This window comes from Pan troglodytes, chromosome 16 (genome assembly GCF_028858775.2).
Source record: "Pan troglodytes isolate AG18354 chromosome 16, NHGRI_mPanTro3-v2.0_pri, whole genome shotgun sequence".
Taxonomy (NCBI): domain Eukaryota; kingdom Metazoa; phylum Chordata; class Mammalia; order Primates; family Hominidae; genus Pan; species Pan troglodytes.
The window spans coordinates 68925234-68939815 of NC_072414.2; positions in this window are offsets into that span (position 1 = coordinate 68925234).

Consider the following 14582-nt stretch of genomic DNA (forward strand, 5'->3'; position numbering starts at 1 on the left):
GGTGGAGGCAGGAGTGGAGGCAGATGGGCTGAACCAGGTGGACATTCAAGAAGGAGCAGAGAAGCTGCTTCTAGGTCCCTTCTAGTAGTTTTCTAGTTTGGGGTCTTACATTTAAGTTTTTCATTAATTTGGATTTAATTTTTTTAATGATGAGAGATAAGGATCTAGTTTCATTTTTCTGCATATAGATATCCAGTTTTCCCCATACCCATTTATTAAAGAGACTGTCCTTTCCCCCAAAGGACATTATTGGCAGCTTTGTTGAAAATCAGTAGACTGTAAATACATGGATTTATTTCTGGGTTGTCTATTCTGTTTCATTGATCTATGTGTCTGTTTTTATGCCAGTACCATGCTGTTTTGGTTACTATAGATTTTTTTAGTAAATTTTGAAGTCAGGTAAAGCTAGAGGTGTGATGACTCCAGCTTTATCCTTTTTGCTTAAGATTTATTTGGCTGGCCACGTGCGGTGGCTCACACCTGTAACCCCAGCACTTTGGGAGGCCGAGGTGGGCAGATCATGAGGTCAGGAGATCAAGACCATCCTGGCTATCACGGTGAAACCCTGTCTCTACTAAAAATCCAAAAATTTAGCTGAGTGTGGTGGCGGGTGCCTGTAGTCCCAGCTACTTGGGAGGCTGAGGCAGGAGAATGGCGTGAACATGGGAGACGGAGCTTGCAGAGAGCTGAGATTATGCCACTGCACTCCAGCCTGGGCGACAGAGCAAGACTCTGTCTCAAAAAAAAAAAAAAAAAAAAAAAAGATTTATTTGGCTATTTATTCTTTGTTAGCCTGCTTTTTTTGTAGTTGTTATAGATAGGGTCTCTGTAGCCTCCACCCCCGCCCCCACTGCCTCCCCAACCCCCTGCCCTGGGCTTAAGTGATCTGCCCACCTCAACTTCCCAAGTAGCTGGGTCTACAGACACGTCACCACACCTAGCTAATTTTTGTATTTTTTGTAGAGACTGGGTCTTCCATGTTGCCCAGGCTGATCTTGAACTCCTGGGCTCAAGCAATAAGCCTGTCTCAGCCCCCTAAATTGCTGGGATTACAGGTGTCAGTCATCACACCCCGCCTAACCTGCTATTTTTATTTGGTATTATGTAATAAACATTTGCCCTATAATATTATAAAACTCTTGGTAAACATTTTCAATGTCTGTGATGTATTTTCTGTAAAGCAATGCCATAGTTTTTAGGTTTTTGGTTTTTTTTTTTTTTTTTTTGGCGAGGGGAGTGGGGGTGGGTCTCATTCTATCGCCCAGGCTGGAATGCAGTAGTGTGATCATGGCTCTCTGCAGCCTTGACCTTCTGGGCTCAAGTGATCCTCCCACCTCAACCTCCCAAGTAGCTGGAATCACAGGTATGCAACATCACATCCAGCTAATTTTTTGATTTTTTTTTTTTTTTTTTGAGACAAGGTCTTGCTACCTTGGCCAGGCTGGTCTCAAACTCCTGGGCTCAAGTGATCTGCCCACATCAGCCTCTCAAAGTGCTGGGATTACAGGTGTAAGAAGTAGGCTTGGACATTTAGTTTCGTTTTCAGGTTTTTTCTTTGACAAATAATGCTGTTACAAATATCTTTGTACAGAATTATTTCCCATGATTCTTATTTCCTTGGGGTAGATTTTTAGTCATGGAAATTCTGGACACAGTGTGTGAACATTTTAAACTCTCTCAATAATCCCTTGATACTTATGGCCTGAGTGACTTTCTGAGATGGCTTTCTGGTGTGTCCAGTCGCAGTTATGGCCTCGTCCTTGCAGCTGTGTGGCGATATGGGAGTTACAGAAGAAGAGAAGGTGGGCATGGAGTGTTTTGAATCACACGGCTTTGGGGTTCTTACTAATCACAGGGCTGTGGCCACATGGCCTCATCCTCCTGAGATTCATTTCCTCGTCCGTGTGATGGAAGTAATAATACTACCCTCAAGCAGTTTTGTGAGGACCAAGGCCCGTGAATGCGCGGCACACAGCTCAGGGTCTGGCACACAGAAGAGCACAGCAATTGTTTATCGCGATAGCATGGCATCTCCTTGGTTGGGACTGGTGTAAACGTTTGGCCTCTGGAAGCTGAAGCTGCAGAGTGAGACCCACCAACCCAGGCATGTGTGTCCCTACATTGACCCAGCCAGGGCCCCCAGGATCCCTTCAGACAGATGGGCAGAAAGCAAAAACCAACACCAAGGTCCGAGACCAGAGAAGGTGAGCAAAGGGCTCTGAGAGCAAAACAGAGTGGGGAAGTGATCGTCAGGCTGCCTGGGAGAGGAAAAAAAGGGGACTGGGAAGGAGCGGGAGGGAGAGAGCTTGGTCGGGGAGAGGAGGAGTGGACAGGAAAGGTCGAGACCAGAAGATGAGGTCCAAAGGGAAGGGTTGGTTCAGTACCAGGACATAAGGTGAATCCAGCTACTAGGTGGCCAGAGGAATGGGCAGGAATGGGTCCCAGGAAGTTCTGACAGCCAATGCCTAGTTCTATGACTAGCTCAGTGTGTGACCCTGAACAAGAACCTCACCCTTACTGCGCTCCGGTTTACCCATTTGCAGAAGTTCCTGGGTGTCCTTCGAACTTGGACAACCTCTGGCCTGGCAGTGTCCTGAAGAAATTGACAACCCTCCATCTGGACCTCCGCATAAGTTTAAAAACCTAGCAACATAGCTCCTCTGCAGGAGACAGGAGACAAGTGCTGGTGTAACCGAGTCTCTTGGAACAATGGGAAGCCTTTTCGGGAGGATTATTGGAAGAAAATCCAGAGGGAGGGGGCTTGCTTAAAGAGAGTGACCACAGCCAGAGCAGAGCAGAGTGGTGGGGGAGGAGTGGGGGGGGGGAGGGGTGGGGGGGAGGGAGGCAGGGGGTGTGGACAGAGGGAGCATGGGTGAGAGGAGTGCCGAGGTGGGAGGTGCCCAGTGGGGAGCCCCAAGGCAGGGCAAGGATTGTCTTGGGCTCCCTGCCATTCACCCCGTCCCTTAATGAAGATTAGAAAATGTCGCCTGCTTTGGCTGATGAAGTCTCCTGTTTATATCGCTTGGCTAGAAGAATAAGGTCTTGTTTTCAGACCTCACTCATTCCCTTGGCTGGATACGCTTGTGTTTCAGGTTGGGTTCTGCAGAAGCAGAAACACTGAGACAGAATTTGAGGTACGTGATGTTTATTAGTGGTCAACAGCTAGGAAAGGAGCAGGGAAGCAGGCTTGGGCAGAGGGAAGCTGACCTGTGCTGCAGCTCAGCAAAGTCTCAGCTAAACCAGCAGTGTTCATCAAAGTTGTCCAGCATCAGATCTAAGTGGATGGGCCTCTATACTCCTGCCACCATCAGTCACCAGATGTAGGCTACCCCAGCAATGGCATAACCTGAGATGAGGTGGCCCTCAGCAGTGGAGGCAGGCTCTGCAGGAACTGAAAGCTGAGACTGTCTGATGACCTCTCTCCCTGCAGCTGAGCAGCAGGTCCTTCCTTGAAGGGGGAATCTGGGCTGCACATCTCCATGTCTATCACACTTTAAGCAGTGAACCACCCTCTCAACTGTACATGGCAGAGAGACAAACTTTAGAGAATACAAACCTATGCTTTGGACAGATGCTTTGATAAATGTGGATAGGGAAAATAAGTCATTGTGTTTGTACTAAAGGAGTCCCAATTAGGAGAGTCAGATTCTCTGAGTCCATCGCTTCCTGATTTTCTGGCCTGGCAGTTTTGAAATATCTGGCTTGTCATATTTCACCACTTCCCTCCCCTCCTGCTGTGCTAGCTCCTGGGCCTGGTAATATGCTTCTGCTGGATGAAGGTGCCACGTTGTTCTGTTTAAAGCAAAGAGCATTGTTTCCCTTCTTTTCCTATTTCTGTGGGATTTGGCCATGAGGCCTTGAAGTCAGGAGTAAGGAGGTAGCCCGAAAGACATGGGACCTGAGTCATCAAGAGGAGGATGCATCTGGCTTCAAGGCCTTTAGTGCCCTGCTAGTTCCCTTAGCTTGAAGTCCAAACCCTCAGCCTGGCATGAAGTGCCTGATGAGCTGGGCTGCTTCCTCCCAGCCTGGCACAGAGTGGGGGCTCAGTGAGTAAGAATGAGGAAAAATACCAGGCACAATTGCTCACACCTGTAATCCCAGGACTTTGGGAGGCCAAGGTAGGTGGGTCACCTGAGGTCGGGAGTTCTAGACCAGCCTGACCAATATGGAGAAACCCCGTCTCTACTAAAAATATAAAATTAGCCGGGGGTGGTGTCGCATGCCTGTAGTCCCAACTACTCGGGAGGCTGAGGCAGTAGAATCTCTTGAACCCAGGAGGCGGAGGTTGTGGTGAGCCGAGATCGTGCCATTGCACTCCAGCCTGGGCAACAAGAATGAAACTCTGTCTCAAAAAAAAAAAAAAAAAAAAAAGGAAAAATGCTTATTTCTGTTAATAGTGATAATAATAAAAGGACGCATGTTTCTCTAGGCTCCACCAAACCATAGGTACTCATAGGGGCTCAGTACCAGCGATAAGCTAAAGTTGCTTGGTTCATCTGCTCATACAAAACCTCAAGTGTCGGCTAGGCGCGGTGGCTCACACCTGTAATCCCAGCACTTTGGGAGGCCGAGGCAGGTGGATCACTTGAGGTCAGGAGTTCAGGGCCAGCCTGGCCAACATGGTTAAACACCGTCTCTACCAAAAATACAAAAATTAGCTGGGCGTGGTGGCAGGTGCCTGTAGTCCCAGCTACTCAGGAGGCTGAGGCAGGACAATCACTTGATCCCGGGATGCAGAGGTTGCAGTGAGCTGAGATCGCACCACTGCATTCCAGCCTGGGCGACAGAGCAAGATTCCATCTCAAACAAACCAAAAAAAATCCTCAACTGTCTCCTCAAGGTCTACTCCAAACAATTTCTAGGAGATAAGAGGTAAAGAATAATGAGTTAAGAGCCAGAGCTCTGGACTCACCACTGAAACGAACCAGGGATCCTTGGAGAAAGGTTGATTTGAGAGCGAGGGGCAGGTAACTTACAAGATAAGCCTGAAAACTTGGGCCAGAAAGTAAAGAAGTGCTCAATAAATGATGGGGCCATAACAGAAGGGAACAGAAGCCACCCTAAGGGGCTCGCAATGGCCAAATCTGGGATAATTTGAGCATCATAATAAATAATAATAGTAACAGATTATAACTCATTGGATGAAATAGAACTTACCAATCCCACACTAATATAATTAAATGGATAAATAATTGGGAGAAGGGAAAATTCTTCCTTACGGTATAATAAATGTAGATGGAATGATGGAGTTGGAGAATCACCAACGGATGCTAAAACTAGTGGGCAAAGATGCAAAGAGAAACATGATCTACATATTTACATAGTCTCAAAGGATTTCCCCGCAAGATACTTACAAATGACTAAGGGAAAAACAGTAACTTTAAGGTGGAGAAAACTGGTGGACACTACTTTAATCGAGTGATCAGAGTTAACAACACCAATAGTGGGACAAATTGACATCACGTGCCTCCTGTTATGATGCACTGAGGTAGACGCAGCATCACATATGTGGTATCTTTTGCCAAAAACACATCATCTGAGTCTAATCATGAGGAAAGCACTTGACACAAACCCAAATTGAGACGCTTTCTATGAAACAACTGGCCTGCAATCTTCCAAAGTGTCAAGGTCATGAAAGTCAAGGAAAGACTGGGGAACTGTCACAGAATTAAGGAGACCAAGAGAAAAAAACACAAAATTTTAAAGGACATTACAATTAATAAATTAAATTTGAATATGGAGTGCAAATTAGACAATAGCCTTATATTGATGTTAAATTTCTTCTTCTTCTTCTTCTTTTTTTTCTTTTTTTGAGTGAGGGTCTCACTCTGTCACCCAGGCTGGAGTGCAGTGGCATGATCAAGGCTCATTGCAGTTTCCACCTCCCCAATTCAAGCAATTCTCCCACCTCAGCCTCCCAAGTAGCTGGGACTTCAGACACATGCCACCATGCCTGGCTAATTTCTTGTAGAGATAGGAGTTTGCCATGTTGCCCAGGCTGGTCTCGAACTCCTGAGCTCAAGCAATCTGCCCGCCTCACCTCCCAAAGTGTTGGGATTACAGGTGTGAGCCACCGTGCCTGGCCAATGATAAATTTCTTAATTTAAAAAACTGTACTGTGGTTATATAAGAGAATTTCCTCATTCTTAGGAAATATACACTTGAATAATTTAAGGGTGAAGGGATACCATGTCTGCAACTTACCCAACTAATAGAAAAAAATCAGTATGCATACATAAAAATAGAGAATAATAAAGCAGTTGAAGTAAAATTTAAACAGTCTGATGAATCTGGGTAAAACAGACAGGAGTTTTTTGTACTCTTTTCTCTGAATTTAAAATTATACCAAAATAAAAATTTACAAAAAAGAAACATGAGAAGGCCTGCCTCTTCTAGATGACCTGAGGAGGTATTACTAGGGCGGGGCTTGGGAGGCAGCTAGAGAGCGAGTGCCTGCACCCTGAGGATGTGGGCTTTCATGGGGCTGGGAAGTCTCTTTGCTACTCTGCCTTCCAGCCGCTCCTCAGCTTGGTTCTACAATTTGAAGTCCTGGGAATGAGGCTTTTCCAGCTGAGCAGACAGGGCTGTCAGCAGCAACACTGTCAGGTCTACTGACTCACAGAGTCAGAGACTCACCCTGGTTGTGAGTCTACTGTGGGTGAACCTGGACTAGGTGCTTTTTCATGTTATCAAACACTGGTGTAGGCATGTATCTATCTATCTATCTTTCTTTCTTTCCTTCCTTCCTTCTTTCTTTTTTTTTTTTTTTTTTTTTGAGATAAGGTCTCACTCTGTCACCCAGGCTAGAGTACAGTGGTGCAATTATACACATCTCACTGCAGCCACAACCTCCTAGGCCCAAGTGATCTTGTCACCTCTGCTTCACAGGTAGCTGGGACTACAGGCACATGCCATCATGCCCAGCTAATTTTTTTTGTAGAGACAGGATCTTGCTTTGTCGCCCAGGCTGGTCTTGAACTCCTGAGCTCAACCGATCCGCCCACCTCAGCCTCCCAAAGTGCTGGGATTACAAGCGTGAGCCATTGCGGCTGGCCAGAATCTTGTTTAAGCTTTAAACAAGTAACCTGCTTAAATATGTAGGCTCATCATTTCTGTTTTCCAGGTGAGGTAACTGAGTCTCAGTGAGGTGAGGCTGGACCTCTTCCAACTCTGACTCCAGGGATCATCTACCCCCGCCCCCCCCACCCCAAGTTCCATTCCTTGCACAGGCTGGGGCTTCCCTACTCCGAGCCTCAGCACATGCTGCTCCCTTTGCCTGCACACGGGCCTATTGATTTTCCGGCCCAGCCAAGACTGAAGTTGGGGTCTCCTGCCTCTGAATCCTAGGTTTTCAGGGAAAATTAAATACCAGCTGGGCTGAAATCAAGCTTTGCCTTACTGTGAACAAGTCATTTTCCACCTGAATTAAAACCAACCCAACGGGGGAGAGGATGCTAGAAACACATTTTTGAAGCTGTTTTGAGAGACAGCTGCCATAATGGAAACAAAACAAAACAGGCTAGAAAAGGGGTTGGGGGGTGGGAGATGGTTATGCCTTTCCTTCCCTGTCAGTGAGATCATTCTACTGGTCCCCCTCTGGGCCCTGCCACCCCCACTTATTGGGCCTCAGTTTCCCATTTGTAAAATGACAAAGTAAGGAAATAGCAGGAGTTCTCCTCCAAGGTGTATGACTGACTCACTTACGAAACCTAAAATCTATACTCCCTGGCCCCACCCAGTCAGTAGGCCAAGGTTGGGACTTGGCCTTTTTCTTTTTTTCTTTTTTTCTTTTTTTTTAACAAAGTCCCACTTCTGGTAGGCACACTTTGTGCTGTTTGAGCACCTCCAGATGGTCCCTGCAGGCTCTTCCATCACTGCAGGCCTCCGTCCTCTGACCAGTGATCGGGTGGCAGTGGATTCCTGGGACTCACTGAGGCCGCTTCCCCATGCCCACCAGTTCCTGGGCCACCTCCCGAAGGGCCACTTTGCACCTCTTTGCTGTCTTTCAAGAATCCTGACCAGCACTCGGCTTCTGACGACTGATAATGCTTGGAAACTCAGAGTCACACTCTTGTGGCTGCAAATTAGTAAACCTGAAAGCTCCTCGTCAACTCAGACGAGCTGTGTGAGTGGGAAGAGGCCTTAGTTTTTGCAACTGCTGTCCCTGGGGGCAAACTGAAAAACAAACTGTATCACATCCTGAAGGCCAAAGGCCACACCCTCAGCCCCAGTGGAGGACTCTGGGGCAAGGATATTTCCTGGAGTCAGAGGAGGGGAGCCTCCATCTGAGCGCCACACCCCTACCCCGCATGGGCTCTGCACTTCCTCCTCAGTGGGGACTTGCTTTTCCCTTGTTCCTCATCCTGTTTCTGCCCCAGGCCCTGGCCCCTCACTGCCAGCCCCACACACTCTGGGGAGGAAAGACCCTTTTTAGCGATGGGACTCCGAAAAGTTAACTGACCTGTCTAAGCCTCAGGTTCCTTATCTGTTGAATGTGGCTGTAATGCCTCACACTGTTGTTGGGAAGATTAAGTGATACATAAGGCATGGGAAGTGCTTACAGCAGAGTCTGATGCAGCACAGCCCTAGTAGGCTATTAGCGTTATTCTGGAACTCCCTTCCTGCCTCCCGGGTGAGCTCTTTCCCATTAATCAAGACCCAGCTCCCCTCCTTTGGGAGGACTTCCCAGGCCAGGCTCCTCAACAGCCTTTCTCTGTTGTCTGCGCTCAGCACATTTTCCCTTCCTAGGCTGCCTCCCTCACCAGACTGGCAGGGGCTGAGCTTGTTCATTTGCATGTTCCCAGACAGGAAGGCTCAGTCAGTGCTGGGGGGTGTGCTTCAGTGGAGCTTGTTCCATTCTGGGACAGGGTAAGTGGGGTGGACAGTGGTTGCCCCAGTACAGTAGGCATGTGCCTCTGGCCACCTGGAGGGACCCTACAGGTATTTCCCCCAGCAATAGTGAACCATCATGGCCAGGTGCTGGAACATCCCACTTCAGCCATGGGATGGGTGGACAACCCTACATCCATGGGCAGCGTCATGACAGTGCATCCACCAAGGTCTAAATGGCCGACTCATGAATGCCCTTCTGGCCATAAGCTGATGGTAGGTTGAGAATTACTCCTGCAGGACAGATGCTCCCCTGCAGAAGGGAGAAGCGTGCGTCACTTGCCCTACCCCTTGGACCGGTGGCAATGCCATCTCCAAATGAAATTCATGGCAAGGGCCTCCTGGCTCTTCGAATGTCACCAAAGAGCTTTCAGACCCTCCTTCTCTCCCTCTTCTTTCCAGCCCCTGCCCCTCTTCAGAAGGCTGGAAGCTCTCGCTTTAGATTCTTCCTGGATAACAAATTAGAATCTTAGGACCCTCAGAGTGCAGTCCCGCCCTCCAGCGTGGTGTCAGCCTCACCTCTGAGGGCTATTCCCCCAACAACGTCTTCTCTTCCAGCCCCTGAGAACTTGGCTGAACTTCCTTCAAAATGGTGTTTATTCGGCCAGGTGCAGTGGCTCACACATATAATCCCAGCAGTTTGGGAGGCCAAGGCGGGCAGATCACCTGAGGTCAGGAGTTTGAGACCAGCCTGGCCAACACTGTGAAACCCTGTCTCTACTAAAAATATAAAAATTAGCCAAGCATGATGATGCATGCCTGTAATCCCAGCTACTTGGGAGGCTGAGGCTGGGAGAACTGCTTGAACCTGGGAGGCAGAGTCTGCACTGAGCCAAGACTGTGTCACTGCACTCCAGCCTGGGCGACAGAGCGAGACACTGTCCCAAAAAAAAAAAAAAAAAAAAAAGGAGAAAAGAAAAAAGATGTTTATTTGCTTTCCATCTTGCCTGCATTTTGTCCATTTGTCCATCCATTTATTGGTCAGGAAAGGCTTTCCTGAAGAGGTGACATTTGATAAGAGGGCCAAGGGATAAGGAGTAGTTAGCTGGGCCAAGGCAGGGTCTAGGATGGAACGGGAAGAAGCTTCCAGGCAGAGGGGTGATCATGTGTGAAGGACCCGGGAAAGAAGAGAATGAGGCAGAATGGAGGAATTGAAAGATGGTCCAGGAAGCAGTACCAGAAATTGAGAGAGGCATAATGGGAGTTGAAGTTTTGAAGAGTAGGCTGGGACCAAATTATGCAGGGTCTGTAGGCCATGTAAGGGCAATGGCCATTGTCCTGAGAATAATGGAAAATCATGGCAAGGTGACAGTGGGACATTGATATGACCAAATGTGGATCTGAAAATGTCACTCTGCTGTGTGGAGAGCAGACAGGAGTGAGCAGGGTTGGTTTCATAGATGTACAACTCGTGTAAGCAAATTGTACTTGGGGTCTAATGCTCTGAGATTGCTGTCTTGGAATTCTTAATCACATTATTTTTGAATTTGCTTTTCTTAAGTACAGTCTGGTGGGACAATGAAGCATACATCAAGGACTTGGAGCCTTGGCTCCTGTGGTCCTGCTTCCAACTGCCTCCCCTGGACTTGTTCTCAGTCTCCTCCACTTCTGCCTAGCAACCACTGCCACACTCTGCCCCCAGCAGAGACCTGAGTGCAGGCATGGGGACAGTCCGGGTCAAGGGCACACCTGGTAGCATCTGAGGATTGGCCATGGCAATGTGGCCCCTGCCCCAGGCTGGCAACACCATGGCAAATTCAACAGGCGACTCAGGGGGCTGAGCCTCTCACTCACTTCTGACCCTGGTTCCTAGTGCATCCTGGCCTGGATTTTGCAACACCCCTGGGGACTGCCTGTCCACTGTGGGTTGGTGAGGCAGGTCCATGGGAAATGGCAACGCCTGGCTTGACTTCCCCAACCTCCGCTGGGGAACGCAGAATGCAGATGAGCGTGGTGGCTGACAGGAGGAGAAGTCCAGCAACTGGTGAATTTCACACAGAACTGAGTCAAGTCAGAGGGTGGGGCGGGGCAAGTTGTCCCACAGATATTCCCATGCCCAAGGGAGTGTAACGTTAAATAACAAATCAAAAACACCATTCCAGGTTGAGAGAGAGACTACAGTAAAGAAACAAGTTTTATAGATTAGTACCTTTAATGGCAATTTTGTCCCTGCTTTTTGAGTAAGAGGTCTCACATTTTTATTTTGCACTGGACTCGCAAATTATGTAGCTGTCCAGGCAGTGAGCAATCAGTGAGATCAAGCTTGTGAAATTGATGGAGGTCCTGTGAATATTGATCCTCCTTCTGTGGCAGCTGTTGTTACTGGTTTTGTTGTTTCTGTGGCTCAGAGGGATGGATGAAGTGTCTTCAGGAGCTGAGTCCTGCCAGTCAGTGGTGGGGGCTGTGACAATAAATGTTATAAAAACTGATTTTGCATTTTATTCTCAATCCTTGGAGCTACTGCTTCTTGAATTCTTCAAGCAGATGTGTTCAGATACCAGGCAAAACAGGCAGGGGCTCTGCCTGGGAGGGGTATGCCCCCACAGCCTGGCCTGAGGCACAACTGCACAGACCTCAAGGCAAATTGTTTTGAAGCAGCTGGAACAGTCACTAAAAAGCGGTGATTTTCAGGGATGGATTCCTCTCCCCAAGGGCCTGGGCCTGGGTGTGGGTGGGGCTGGTGTGAATAGGGGCCCCCTAAGACAGTACTCTTTTCTGAGGGGCACTCAGACATCTCAGTCTTGCTCCTCCATCTCCCTGACATCCCACCAATTCACTCAAGCCCCACCGCACCTGCCCCAGCCAGACCTCATTCCTGTCAAAGTCATCACAATATCTTCTTCTGGTCTCACCCGCTCTGAGCCACTCCTTATGGAGAAAGAACTCCCTAGAACCTGTTTGTCAGTCTCTAGGCCCCTCAGAGCAAAAACCAAGTCTGCCTCCCCTTGAGGCCCCGGTCCCAGCAGGACCCTGCAGGAGTTGGTGCTCAGCAGTGCTTGTGTGTCTGGGCTGAGGAGAAGGTTGTGGTGGTCACGTGGTTGGCTTTCGGCATCCCCGGCTGCCCATTCGCAAGGCCAACCATGGGGAAGTATGAGCACGTGACCCACTTAGGGCCAAGGAGACACAAGGGAAGGTCTCCTGGGGAGCTGGGCAGAAGGGAGGGTGCAGGGGCTTTGGAGAAAATGAGACACAAGGGCAGGTGTCCTTTTCTTTCTCTGCTTGTGGCTGTGTCTGGAGTTGTAGATGAGCTGCTGCAGCTCCTTGGCCTCCAGCCCAAGGAGGAAGATCGTAAATGCAAGAGAAACTCAGAGAGACTGAGCTGAAGCCTTCATGTACCACAGCTGGAGGCTGCCCTGCCTCCAGCCCCCTTGTGTAGATGACAGCACACGTCGTCTGTGTCAGACCCTCTGGTTTATGTTCTTTGCAGCCAAAAGCATCCTCAACTGATGCGAATAACACAGTGATGCAGAATAGCATGTGCTAAAGCCTGGCCTCTCATTCCTATGGCACCATCAGCCCTGGTGGCTTCCCTAGATTGTTTTTCCATTTATTGACTTGGGTGAGAGGGTCTCGAGGTAGAACTGGAGAAAGGAACAATGAAACGCTTTTTGAATAGAGGGCTGTTAGTAAAAGTTAACTAACAGTTAACTTTTACTGTGGAAGTTAAGAGCGTGTGCTTTGGCTTCGGACAGATCTAGGACCAAAGCCCAGCCTTCCGCTTATTGCCTGCTACTTGGGTGCGTTACTTACACTCTTTAACCACTAGTTTGCCCCTCTGTAAAGTGGGGATAATGACAGTGTAACTGAGGCGGTCCGTGTGAAAAGCAGAATGATGTACCCGGTGCTGGGTAAGTACTCCAAAGCCGAATTGGCTGTCTGGTCGCCCAGCCTGGAGACCTGCAACAGGTAAGGGTGGAAGGGAGGGGAGGAGGAAGGCCTCTCTAGTAGAGAATTGCAGAGTCTCTCCAGAGGTTCCTCACATTACTTCCTTCCCCAGTTGCTCCAGCCCGTCACCAGCATGGCCCTCCATCCGGGGCTGCCCTGGCTGGACAAGTGCAGTTGGGAAAGGAAGGCCTCATGTGTGGGAGCCTTGAGGTTGGCTTTGAGGGGTGGGAGGATTTGCCCAGGTAAGGAAGATCAAGGAAGGCTTGCCAGAAGGGAGGCTGGGAACAGAGCAGGTGGGAGTGGGAAAGGTGCCTCCGGGGAGAGGGAAGAGGCCTGGCCGGAGCAGAAGTCTCTGGGAGGTGATGGGAAGGACACCTAGAGAGGCAGGGCAGGGAGCCCAGCTGTGAAAATTTCTGCCAATAAGCGGGCAGGAGCCTTCTGTTAACAGAGGGTCTCTAGTCTGCTCCAGACCTAGAGGCATCATCCCATCTGATGGATGGAGAAACTGAGCTCAGGGAGGCTGAGCCAGTGCTATCAGAGGTGGTAGTGCCATTGGGAGGTGAGGTGCAGCCTAGCTCACTCTATGGCCTACAAAGTTCAAGGGGATTTTTACACTATTAATTGTCTTCAGCTGCAAGTAACAAAAAACCTGACTGGGGCGCCTTACAGATTAAAGATTAGCTCAAATCCAAGGTTTCTGGAGGTGAGGGCCTTCTGGGGGCAGTCCCATTGCTCTGCAATCCTCCCCAAAGTGTTTCCTCTTGGGTGGCTATTTCAGAGCCTGGGTGTGCCCCCTCTCTCTAAACCCTGGGCATGCATAATGGGCACTTGGGAGCTCAACTATTTCATCTGCAGCAGCTCTCATCTTATCACCCCGTCAGCTGTAAGGCAGACATCAGTGAGGGTGGTGATTTGCGGACAATCCCTGACTCACCCCATTTTGCCAGCCTGCCCTGGGCTCAGGACTTCCTGCTGCATCTTCTGCTGAGCGGGCAGGGCATGGCGTCTCAGGGCTGGGGCTGGGGCTCTAGTCCAGGGCTCTTCCTAAGGTGGTACCACACAGTGCCCCCAGCACCTGCCCACCAAACTGGAAATTCCAGAAATATTCTCGACACCGTCTCCTTTCCAAAGACTGGGTGTGGCAGATGAGGAAGCTGAGGCTCAGCGAGTTGGAGGGTCTATTAAGGTCCCTCAGCCCCTGAAGGGTGGGGTCAAAATTAAACAAAAACTGGGCCTCAGACTGGGTTTCCAAACACCCCACTCTGTGCCTTGATAATCCTGTTTCTCTCTCCGTCCATTCCCATTCACTGAGCCGGAAGCCTCCATCTTCAGAAGGGGGTTCTCTGCCCCAAACAGCGTCTAATCTGGAGACTTGCGGTGGTGGCGGTGGTGGTGGTGGGGGGGCAATGCTGGGGCCTCAGGCTGTTCTCCCTCATCTTGCTGCCTGCTCACCTTGCCTCTGTGTGCTCACAGCCCCCCAGAGCACAGCTGTGTCTGCTCCCAGACTATGGGCTCCTTGAGAGCAGGACCTGGTTTGGGTCCCAGAGCAGCCAGGGTTTGATGAATGACAGATGCCCTAGACCTGGGTAAGCCCCTCCAGAATGGCTTGCTAGTGCGGGGTGGAGAGTCTGGCATCTCTGGGCCCAGCCTGGAAGGGTGCCGGACTGGCTGGCGGGTGACACACCTGGGGTTCCTGGGCCCCTCCTGGCCACACTGTCAGTGGGCCTCAAGCTCCCTTAGCATATGGCCTCTGGAATAAAGTGAGCCCGCACCTCGGGAGGGGGCAAGCAGAGGCAGGAGCAGGATGG